The sequence below is a fragment of the Gorilla gorilla genome, chromosome 6, assembly GCF_029281585.2.
Source record: "Gorilla gorilla gorilla isolate KB3781 chromosome 6, NHGRI_mGorGor1-v2.1_pri, whole genome shotgun sequence".
Lineage (NCBI taxonomy): Eukaryota > Metazoa > Chordata > Mammalia > Primates > Hominidae > Gorilla > Gorilla gorilla.
The window spans coordinates 74,032,996-74,045,506 of NC_073230.2; the positions used below are offsets into that span (position 1 = coordinate 74,032,996).

At 47.3% G+C, this 12,511-nt stretch overlaps 1 pseudogene; it reads left to right on the top strand.

Moving 5' to 3' along the window:
• The first annotated feature begins 1,916 nt into the window (after positions 1-1,916).
• On the top strand, positions 1,917-10,699 carry LOC115935371 (glycine cleavage system H protein, mitochondrial-like; annotated as a pseudogene).
• The last annotated feature ends 1,812 nt before the right edge of the window (positions 10,700-12,511 follow it).

Sequence of the window (12,511 nt, forward strand, 5' to 3'; positions counted from 1 at the left end):
AGATCTGGCTGGCCTTATTTGTTCAGGGTGGTAGACACCTGTGAACATGACAGTGTGCTAGTTTGAGGCCTAGGCTCAAGTGGTTTTAAATGCTTCTAATTGTTTTTTAGAATGCTGCCATCTCCATGAAAAAAGCCCATGTTCGCCAGCTGGAGGATAAGATACAACAGGGAGGAGAAGCAAGGTGCCCCTTGTTGACAATCCCTGAAGCAGAAGCTCATGCCCAGAAGCACAGCTGCCTAGTTGACAGGCTCAGCTGAGACCAGAAGAATGGCCCCACCAAGCCCAGCCTAAATGGCTGACCATCGCAATTATGAGCTAAGAAGTTTTGGATGGTTTGTTATGCTGTAAGAGCTAACTAATACGTGCACCCAGTGCAGATAGGATGCCAAAAATTAATGGCAAGTTGATTACTAATTACCTTCTAACAGTGGGCACCCTAAAAGTGCTGACTTTTTTCCCCTGATTTAAAGTTAGATGTTTTGTAATACTGAGAAATCAATAAATACATGTAGACATGTATGCATGTGATTGGTGCTTATACTCACACATTCCCATAAACCACAGGAGAAAACAGATAACCACAGCCTGACCATTAGGGCCAAGGCCAAATGGCAAAATAAGTTTACCTTTAATCTGTTTTCTCTATATTTATACACTGGAGGTCAAGACTGTGGACATATCTGAAGACATAGAGTTTTCTTCTCCTGTGGACCCATCATCCTTTGTTTACTGTCTGATCTCTGGAACAAAAATGGAAAACACGTTGGCAGCAGTGGTCTACCTGGGGTTATTTTATTTCTGCTGGCCTCTGTTCTTTCTTTTTTTTCTTTCTTTTTTTTGGAGACAGAGTCTTGCTCTGTTACCTGGGCTGGAGTGTAGTGGCATGATCTCGCTCACTAGAACCTCCACCTCCGGGGCTCAAGCAATTCTCCTGCCTCAGCCTCCCAAGTAATTGGGATTACAGGCACCTGCCACCATGCCCATCTAATTTTTGTACTTTTAGTAGAGATGGGGTTTTGCCGTGATAGCCAGGCTGGTCTCGAACTCCTGACCTCAAGTGATTCACCCGCCTCAGCCTCCCAAAGTGCTGGGATTATAGGCATGAGCTGCTGTGTCCGGCTGCCCTCTGCTCTTTCTATGGTCACTATCTTTTGCACCCTCGGAACGAAAGAGAGATGTTGGTAGGAAGAGGCTCTTCCTTTACCTCTGACAGAAAAGGGATTTTCAGGCCCTTTGCCCACCCTGACATCACAGCTGCACTTCAGTGTGACAGTTATTGGGTATATGTTGCTTCTGGGTGCTTGGAATGTGGCTGGTCTGAACTGCGATGTGCTAGAAAGTTAAATTAGAGTAAAAATTATATATATTTCATTAATAATTACATATTGCTCACATATTAAAATGATAGTATGTTGGATATATTGGGTTAATTAAATGGTTACCATTTATTCCACCTGTTGCTTCTTTCTTCTTAAAATTTGACTACTAGAAAATTTAGTATTCACACGTGGCCCACATTTTATTTCAGAGGATTGCCTTCTGTTAAAAATCTCAGTCTGCCTGCTCAAAGGACCAGAAGCCGGGAAGGTAATAAAATCTGGAATTTTAAAATAATTGTTATTACATTATCTTCACTTGTGAATAGCCATATAATATATTATTTATAAATGCACATATGATCTTTTACACATGGTTAAATGCAAATGCCCTCTGAGGCAGGCCTGGCTCAGCTCAGGGAGGAAGCCCTGCCTGAAAAAGCTGCAACTCTATTTTCAGTCAGCCCTGCACCTGAGCACGTCTTCTGTCACTCAGGGCCTGAAGGGGTGTGGTGTTAAACGTTATCCAATCAGGGACTCTGGGCTGGGATCCATCCAATCAGGCACGCAGCTGGAGTGGACAGGACGGCTTTCGAGATTTGGCGCGGCCTTTGTCTCTGGCTGCAGTCGTAGCTCCAGGTCTTTTCTTCTCTGTTCCGTGTCTTCTGCTCCTAGAGGCCCAGCTTCTGTGTCCCTGTGACCTGTAGGTATTGGGAGATCCACAGCTAAGATGCCAGGACCCCCTGGGAAGCCTAGAAAAATGGTGAGTCTGCTGGGTCCGACACCCCGAGAGAGGGGGAGGGGCTGGTTGGAACCAGTCTGAAGTGGCTGTGGCGGGACTCCGGCCTCCCCCGCTGTCGGCTCCAAAATCCTTGGCCAGAGTTGTCCTTGGTACAGCTCGGCCCTCAGTCCCCTTCAGCCATAAGATGGCGGCTGAGCTGACAGCCGGGACCCCGGGCGTCCTGTCTCCTCCCTGCGCGGTGACTGTGCCATGGCCTGGAGCTCTCGCTGGGCAGCTCTGCACCGGCATCGCCGCATCTCTCCCCATTGTGCCGGGACCACAGGACGGTAGTCAAGGGAAAATCCTGACTCGGGGTGTGGGGTTCATGCATGAGAAGAGCTTTGGGCCGTGGTGTTTCCAGTGCCCCCGCCTTTTTTTTTTTTTTTTTCGATTAAAAATTTATGGGAGTCGGGCCGGGCGCGGTGGCTCACGCGGTAATTCCAGCACTTTGGGAGGCCGAGGCGGGTGGATCACCTGAGTTCAGAAGTTCAAGACCAGTCTGGTCAACATGGTGAAACCCCGTCTCTACTAAACATACAAAAATTAGCCGGGCGTGGTGGCGGGCGCCTGTAATCCCAGCTACCCTGGAGGCTGAGGCAGGAGAATAGCTTGAACCCGGGAGGCGAAGTTTGCAGTGAGTCGAGATCGCGCCATTGCGCTCCAGCCTGGGCAAGAAGAGCGAAACTCCGTCTCAAAAAAAAAAAGAAAAAAAAATTATGGGAGTCAAGGTAAAAATATTAAAGAACGAAATCAAAGAGTAATTCAAGGGCCGGGCGCGGTGGCTCACGCCTGTAATCCCAGCACTTTGGGAGGCCGAGGCGGGCGGATCACGAGGTCAGGAGATCAAGAACATCCTGGCTAACACGGTGAAACCCCGTCTCTACTAAAAATACAAAAAATTAGCCGGGCGTGGTGGCAGGCTCCTGTAGTCCCAGCTACTCAGGAGGCTGAGGCAGGAGAATGGCGTGGGAGGTGGAGCTTGCAGTGACCCGAGATTGCGCCACTGCACTCCAGCCTGGGCGACAGAGCGAGAATCCGTCTCAAAAAAAAAAAAAAGAGTAATTCGGGAATTGAAGAGCACCCAGCTAGCAGCTATGGTGTGTAGTTTGTGGTCCATGAAAAACTTTATATATAAAAGTTTATTTATTTTTATTTATAATGAGATTTTACTGCTTTTCTTATATCTCTACATAGTACTTTCTATAACGATTCCTTTTTTTATTTTTTAGGTTTTTTTTTTATACTTTAAGTTCTAGGGTACATGTGCACAACGTGCAGGTTTGTTACATATGTATACATGTGCCATGTTGGTGTGCTGCACCCGTTACCTTGTCATTTACATTAGGTGTATCTCCTAATGCTATCCCTCGCTCCTCCCCCCACCCCACGACAGGCCCCGGTGTGTGATGTTCCCCACCCTGTGTCCAAGTGTTCTCATTGTTCAATTCCCACCTATGAGTGAGAACATGCGGTGTTTGGTTTTCTGTCCTTGCGATAGTTTGCTCAGAATGGTGGTTTCCAGCTTCATCCATGTCCCTAAAACTTTAAATATAAAAGAAAAACTTTATATATAAAGTGCATGATGGAGAAACCCAAATTCAATAACTGATTTAGTAGAGTTATGTAGTTTCTTAATTTGTACTATCAAGGTGGACATTTCCTGGTTAGGTAATCATTGGTTAATTGGCAGTTTATAGTTGGTTAAGGCTGAATTTTGTTTCCCCAAAGAGTAATTTACAAAAAAAATGCATTAGATTGCCGGTCGCGGTGGCCCACGCCTGTAATCCCAGTGCAATGGGAGGCCGAGGCGGATGGATCACCGAGACCAGCCTGACCAACATGGAGAAACCCCGTCTCTACTAAAAATACAAAATTAGCTCTCCCTCTCCCTCTCCCCCTCCCCCTCCCCCTCTCTCTCCCTCTCCTCTCCCCACGGTCTCCCTCTCCCTCTCTTTCCACGGTCTCCCTCTGATGCTGAGCTGAAGCTGGACTGTACTGCTGCCATCTCGGCTCACTGCAACCTCCCTGCCTGATTCTCCTGCCTCAGCCTGCCCAGTGCCTGCGATTGCAGGCGCGCGCCGCCACGCCTGACTGGTTTTTCGTATTTTTTTGGTGGAGACGGGGTTTCGCTGTGTTGGCCGGGCTGGTCTCCAGCTCCTAACCGCGAGTGATCGCCAGCCTCGGCCTCCTGAGGTGCCGGGATTGCAGACGGAGTCTCGTTCACTCAGTGCTCAATGGCGCCCAGGCTGGAGTGCAGTGGCGTGATCTTGGCTCACTACAACCTCCACCTCCCAGCCGCCTGCCTTGGCCTCCCAAAGTGCCGAGATTGCAGCCTCTGCCCGGCTGCCACCCCATCTGGGAAGTGAGGAGCGTCTCTGCCTGGCCGCCCATTGTCTGGGATGTGAGGAGCCCCTCTGCCTGGCTGCCCAGTCTGGGAAGTGAGGAGCGCCTCTTCCCGGCCCCCATCCCACCTAGGAAGTGAGGAGCGTCTCTGCCCGGCCGCCGATCGTCTGAGATGTGGGGAGTGCCTCTGCCCCGCCTCCCCATCTGGGATGTGAGGAGCGCCTCTGCCCAGCCACGACCCCGTCTGGGAGGTGAGGAGTGTCTCTGCCTGGCCGCCCCGTCTGAGAAGTGAGGAGCCCCTCTGCCCAGCAGCCGCCCTGTCTGAGAAGTGAGGAGCCCCTCCGCCCGGCAGCCGCCCTGTCTGAGAAGTGAGGAGCCCCTCCGCCCGGCAGCCACCCCGTCTGGGAAGTGAGGAGCGTCTCCGCCTGGCAGCCACCCCGTCTGGGAAGTGAGGAGCGTCTCCGCCCGGCCAGCCGCCCCGTCTGGGAAGGAGGTGGGGGGTCGGCCCCCGCCCGGCCAGCCGCCCCGTCCGGGGGGTGGGGGGGCGCCTTTGCCCGGCCGCCCCTTCTGGGAAGTGAGGAGCCCCTCTGCCTGGCCACCACCCCGTCTGGGAGGTGTACCCAACAGCTCATTGAGAACGGGCCATGATGACAATGGCGGTTTTGTGGAATAGAAAAGGGGGAAAGGTGGGGAAAAGATTGAGAAATCGGATGGTTGCTGTGTATGTGTAGAAGGAAGTAGACATTGGAGACTTTTCATTTTGTTCTGTACTGGGAAAAATTCTTCTGCCTTGGGATCATGTTGAGCTATGACCTTACCCCCAACCCTGTGCTCTCTGTGACATGTGCTGTGTCCACTCAGGGTTAAATGGATTAAGGGTGGTGCAAGATGTGCTTTGTTAAACAGATGCTTGAAGGCAGCGTGCTCGTTAAGAGTCATCACCACTCCCTAATCTCAAGTACCCAGGGACACAAACACCGCGGAGGGCCGCAGAGTCCTCTGCCTAGGAAAACCAGAGAACTTTGTTCACTTGCTTATCTGCTGACCTTCCCTCCACTATTGTCCTATGACCCTGCCAAATCCCCCTCTGCGAGAAACACCCAAGAATGATCAATTAAAAAAAAAATACAAAATTAGCTGGCGTGGTGGCACATGCCTGTAATCCCAGCTACTTGGGAGGCTGAGGCGCGAGCCTGAGGCAGGAGAATTGCTTGAACCTGGGAGGCGGAGGTTGCGGTGAGCAGAGATTGTGCCATTGCACTCCAGCCTGGGCAACAAGAGCAAAACATTTAGAATGCATTTAAATTTTTGCCATTCAGTATGCATTTTATATTCCGTATTTTAATCATTTTTTGATAAAGTGTTGGATGGCACTTTGTTTTCTGTTTGAAATTATTTCCCATGAGAAGAAAGCAGAGAATAATTCCCCTGACGCTTTATTGTAAAAAATCTCTGTGCCTCTTTTCCTTTTATCTTTCCTAGCCACAGAGATTTTATCAGAATGTTTTTGGGTAAAGGTTTCCCTTTGGAAACTTTATGGAGTGATGCGTCCTTAGCCACCCTTCAGTTTTTTTCTGGTCCTGGGTTTCAGTACTGTCTGGGGATAAATCAAGATATCCACAGTGGCTATGTCGGCTAGAGTGTCTAGTGAATATCAGCTCCTGAGTCATTTTCTCCCATAAGACAACCTGAGGTATGGAGTATAGCCTCTCAAGGGAGCAGGTGGGTGCCCTGGGGCTGAGAGGAATCTCCTGGTGTAGTCTTCCTCGGAAAAGCAAACTTTTTTTTTTTTGAGACAGAGTCGCGAAAACTGGAGTGGAGTGGCGCGATCTTGGCTCACTGCAACCTCTGCTTCCCAGCTTCAAGCAATTCTTCTGCCTCAGCCTCCCAAGTCGCTGGGATTACAGGCGCCCACCACACCCAGCTAATTTTGTTGTTGTTATTGTTGTTTGTCTCACTCTGTCGCCCAGGCTGGAGTGTAGTGGCGCGATCTCCGCTCACTGCAAGCTCCGCCTCCCAGATTCATGCCATTCTCTAGCCTCCTGCCTCAGCCTCCCGAGTAGCTGGGACTACAGGCGCCCACCACCACGCCCGGCTAATTTTTTGTATTTTTCATAGAGATGGGGTTTCACCATGTTAGCCAGGATGGTCTCGATCTCCTGACCTCATGATCTGCCTGCCTTGGCCTCCCAAAGTGCTGGCATTACAGGCGTGAGCCACCGCGCCCGGCCTAATTTTTGTGTTTTTAGTAGAGACGGGGTTTTGTCATGTTGGCCAGGCTGGTTTCGAACTCCTGACCCCAGGTAATCTGCCCATCTCGGTCTCCCAAAGTGCTGGGATTACAGGCGTGAGCTACCGTGTCCAGGCTTTTTTAGATATTAAGATTGTCTTCGCCCAACCCAGCTTATTTCTTGGAGACACATTGCTGGTCAGCCAATCAGATGCTGCCATTGAGGGTGAAGCACAGAAATAATTTCTGCCACCTGTATTCTCTAAGATTTGTGAAAGAAAAAGTAGTATCCCCAAAGACAAAAAAACCAAACATGACCCCAGTGAAATGGTGCAAGAACTTGCAAAGTAAAAAGCATCTGGGGCACTCACTGAGGCATAGGGCAGTGTCTCCTGAGAGGGTGGTCTTTGAGAACTTAAATAAGTAGGATGGGGTGGGAGAATCTTTCAAGTGATTAGATGGCCTGATTTGACACGTGAGTCAGACACATTTGTTTTCTCATCAGTACTGCCACTCTTTAGGTTTGTTACCTTGAAAAAATTTGTTCACTTATTTTGACTTCAGCTTTTAAACTGTAACTTGCATTTTATTAGTGGGACTTAAAAGGTAAGAAAATGTTCACAAAGGGTATCAAAGAGGTGGGTTTCAGAGTAAATTAATACCTAATTTCATACTCCATTTGTTAACAATTCTCATTTACCTTTTTCTTGGCCAGAGTGAGTTCTGGAATTTTCTCAGGTGTGTGTGTCTTTTTTAAATGGCTGGGTGATTACAAACAGAATTCCAAGACTTAGCTTTTAGAATGCTACCAAGGAAAAGAGAAAAAAACTCTCTTTCATTTTGGCTGCAGAAAATAAATACATTTCCACAAGAAAATGTGATAAATAATTGGTGAGTTACATAGATTTATGAAAACATCAGTTCCTCCTTTGGCAGAGTAAATTTGTGACACTATCTATGTTCTATATCCTATCATCTTGATTTCTGAGATTTATGCTAAATTTTATGAGCTGAAACTTGATACTCCTAGAAGTGTTCCCCATATGAGTAGTTGTCTACTACATAATTTTTTTTTTTTTGAGACAATCTCACTCTGTCGCCTAGGCTGGAGTGCAGTGGCACAAGCTGGACTCACTGCAACCTCTGCCTCCCATGTTGAAGTGATTCTCCTGCCTCAGCCTCCTGAGTAGCTGGGACTACAGGTGTGTGCCAACATGCCCGGCTAATTTTTTTTTTAATTTTTTTTTTATTTTTAGTAGAGATGGGATTTCACCGTGTTACCCAGGATGGTCTCGGTCTCCTGACCTCGTGATCCTGACCTCGTGATCCACACGCCTTGGCCTCCCAAAGTGCTGGGATCACAGGTGTGAGCCACCACGCCTGGCCTACTACATAATTTTTAATAGAAATAATAATGGGGCTGGGCACGCTGGCTCAAGCCTGTAATCCCAGCACTTTGGGAGGCCGAGGCGGGCGGATCACGAGGTCAGGAGATCGAGACCATCCTGGCTAACACCGTGAAACCCCGTCTCTACTAAAAATACAAAAAAATTAGCTGGGCGTGGCGGCGGACGCCTGTAGTCCCAGCTACTTAGGAGGCTGAGGCAGGAGAATGGCGTGAACCCGGGAGGCGGAGCTTGCAGTGAGTCGAGATGGCGCCACTGCACTCCAGCCTGGGCGACAGAGCGAGACTCCGTCTCAAAGAAAAAAAAAAAACACATAATAACGGGTTTATTTTCTGAAAGGAATAGATACTTTTGCATTTCTTATTGAGGTATAAAATATAACTGTCGGCCGGGTGCGGTGGCTCACTCCTGTAATCCCAGCACTTTGGGAGGCCGAGGCAGGCGGATCACTTGAGGTCAGGAGTTCAAGACCAGCTTGGCCAACATGGTGAAACCCCGTCTCTACTAAATATACAAAAATTAGCTAGGCGTGGTGGCGGGTGCCTGTAATCCCAGCTACTCAGGAGGCTGAGGGAGGAGAATCTCTTGAACGTGGGAGGCAGAGATTGCAGTGAGCCGAGATTGTGCCACTGCGCTCCAGCCTGGGCAAGAGAGCAAGACTGTCTGAAAAAAAAAAAAAAAATTTCTTCTCTTATATTAACACCATGTTTGAGTAATTTTGCTGGATTTTTCAAACACTTAGTTTCAAAAACCAAATGAATAACTGACATGGAAATTAAGGCTTGAGCCCTGTGACTTCAAGCTAAGGCTAATATTGAGTCTGCAAAAGGAGGTCATTAAAAGTCCCAGTTAGTTCTTTCTGGGGAGCCGCCCCTGCAGATGTCCCAGCCTGCTCACACCAGCCATGGAAGAAGCCTTTATACTGAGAGAAGCTACAGACCCCTGGAAAGCTGGGGACCCACAGGCAGATGCAGTTAAAGTTAAAATGGAAAAGGAATGGGAGGATCTTACTGAAAATAAAGTTGTTATTGTTTTGAGGCAGTTTCTAGATTTTGTAAAATAAAACAAAATTAGGTTTCTATTAAAACATTTGAATTTTAAAAGAGTATTGCAACAGAAGGAAGTACCAACTATAAAATCTTTAAGGATTGCAAAGTTTAGGCAGACAAAGGCTTTCTTTCATAGGGAGGAGAAAACAAGATTAGAAAGAAGGTAGAAGGGGAATGGCAAATGGAGTGAGAAAATATCAGATTTTGGATTAGGAAGTGTTGTACCCTGAAGTCAGCATGTTCTTAGGAAGGACATAAAATGGAATTGTATTTTGGCTCAGACTGGTGGGAGGGATCTAGGCAGTATGGCTTGCTGCCTGGATGGATGTTGATAAGATGTTCTTGTGGTCAGGCAGTTTGGCCCTTTTTCCAGCAAGATGTAATAAGGAGGTTGTTTGGACTGTTACACAGACGGGTGTGATAAGAAAATCCTGTGGTTGGGCAGGATGTTTGGCACGGCCCGAATCCCCGTGGAATGTTTCATTCTGACCATGGTCTGCGAAATGGTGGTGGTGGGCGGGGGGGGCTTACAAAATGGTGCAGCTTGGACTAACAATCAGAATTCAAGTTTTAGACAGTGCGTTGGTGTTGGAGAATTACTTGATATTCAGCAAACTACAGATTTGGTGCCAGAAGAAAGATATCTCAGAGGCCTGGCCTGGAATGTAACTCTAGGTATCTGGGAAAGGGAGGCTCTGCTCTCCTGTACACAGGCTGTCACACTGCCCATTGTCCTGTGATTCAGGTCACCTCCCAGGGTGAGAGAGGACTGAAAACTTAAAGGAAAGGAGCGCTGATAACAGATCCCCTTTTCCCCACAGCTACCACCACAGGATTTTCACCCACTAACAAAGATACCTACTAGAGGCCCCGCCCCGCCCCGCCCCGCCTCCCCGCGCCGTTGGCTGAGGCTTAGGGCTGCGACCCCCAGCACCCCTGCGAACGTGGCGCTGAGAGTGGCACTGAGAGTGGCGCGGAGCATGTGTGCGGGCGCACCCTTCACGCGGCCCTGTCACCCGCCGCGCCCTGCCCGTCGAGGCCCTGGCAGCTGGGGGTGGGCGCTGTTCGGACGCTGCGCGCGGGACCACCTCTGCTCTCGGTGCGTAAATTCACAGAGAAACATGAATGGATGGCAACAGAAAATGATATTGGAACACTGGGAATCAGCAGTTTTGCACAGGAAGCGTTGGGAGATATTGTTTACTGTAGTCTGCCTGAAGTTGGGACAAAAGAACAAACAAGATGAGTTTGGTGCTTTGGAAAGTGTGAAAGCTGCTAGTGAACTCTATTCTCCTTTATCAGGAGAAGTAACCTAAATTAATGAAGCTCTTGGAGAAAATCCAGGACTTGTAAACAAATCTTGTTATGAAGATGGTTGGCTGATCAAGATGACACTAAGTAACCCTTCAGAACTAGATGAACTTATGAGTGAAGAAGCATATGAGAGATAGAGAAAATCTATTGAGGAGTGAAAATGGAACCCCTAAATAAACTAGTGTGAAATAACCCAGCAGAGTTGTCTTAAATTAGTGGTGGATGGAAGACTTAGAATAGCAACTTTCAGCATTACCGATGGGCGGGGGGGGGGAACTACTGTTAACACTGCTAATGAAAGAAAATGCCCTTTAACTTTCTAATGATTATAGATAAATATAATACACGTCTTTTTCACAATATCCTATGATTTTTAGTCTAGGCTCTGGTATTCAGAATTCATGAGATTATCCATGGTAAAAACTGGTTATAAAAATTACATAATTCAAAGATAATGTTGTTATTCTTAAGCTTTATATAATATTGTAACTTGCATATATCCATACCTGGATTTGGCCTGAAATACTTAATGATCTTTCTATTGGAAATAACTGGGAGTGAAGAGGTTTTTGTTGCTTGTACAGTGTCAGATGAGGAACAACACTATCTTAATTTTGCAATACACTGCATTTGCTGATGCTATTTTTACACAGTGAAGCAACAGCTTTGCAGCAAAATAATAAAATTTTTTTTGTTAATCATGTTTTTTGTTTTGATGTTGATATTTCATTTAGTGACTCTGCTAGTATTTGTGAAAGTGCTAACTTTAACTTATGGAAAGTTACTTTTTTTTTTTTTTTTTTTGAGACGAAGTCTTGCTCTGTAGCCCAGGCTGGAGTGCAATGGCGCTATCTCCGCTCACTGCAAGCTCCGCCTCCCGGGTTCACCGCATTCTCCTGCCTCAGCCTCCCATGTAGCTGGGACTACAGGCGCCCGCCACCACACCTGGCTAATTTTTTGTATTTTTAGTAGAGACGGGGTTTCACTGTGTTAGCCAGGATGGTCTCAATCTCCTGACCTCCTGATCCGCCCACCTCGGCCTCCCTAAGTGCTGGGATTACAGGCTTGAGCCACTGCGCCCGGCCGGAAAGTTACTTTTTAAAAGGAAATTTAAGCCAGAACAATGAAAAGCTCCAAGAAAATGTTTCCTTTAGTCACAAATCTAGTTTTTCTTAAGCCAAGATTTGTCACCTTTAACATAATAAAAAATAAATCACTGACTTTGAGTTTCTGGAAAAAAAAAAAAAGATGCTAGACATTGAGGTGTTCACACCCCTCCCAGGAATAGACACCACCCCCAGGAATTTCACCACAGCATATTTTATCCTGGTATTTCTTGCCAAAACCCTCAAAAGTGTCCACAAGGCTCCTGACATTCCTATACCAAGACACTGAATCTGCAGTACGAACCCGTTTTCTCCACCAGCCTGGGATTCTGGACCATCTGTTCATAATCTCATCTGCCTGCATGGACACAAATAAATGAGAGGACAGCGGCACCTGGGCCACTATCTGTAGCATAGACCAGTTCTTCCACCTACATTTGTACTGTCCCCCACCCATGGATTTTTTTTCTTTTCTTTTCTTTTTTCTTTTTTTTTTTTTTTGAGATGGAATTTTGCTCTTTTTGTCCAGGCTGGAGTGTAATGGTGTGATCTCAGCTCACTGCAACCTCCACCTCCTGGGTTCAGGTGATAAGTGATTCTCCTGCTTCAGCTTCTTGAGTAACTGGGATTACAGGTGTGTGCCACCACACCCAGCTAATTTTGTGTTTTTAGTAGAGATGGGTTTCACCATGTTGGCCAGGCTGGTCTCGAACTCCTGACCTCAGGTGATCTGCCCACTTTGGCCTCCCAAAGTGCTGGGATTACAGGTGTGAGCCACCATGACTGGTTGATTTTTTTTTTTTCTTTTAACTTTCATTTTTGATTCAGGGGTACACGTGCAGGATTGTTTTATAGGTAAAACTGTTACGGGGCTTTGGTGTGCAGATTATTTTGTTGCTGAGGTACAAGCATAGCACTAAACAAGTATTGATTTGATCCTTTTTGTCCTTTCATCCTCCACCC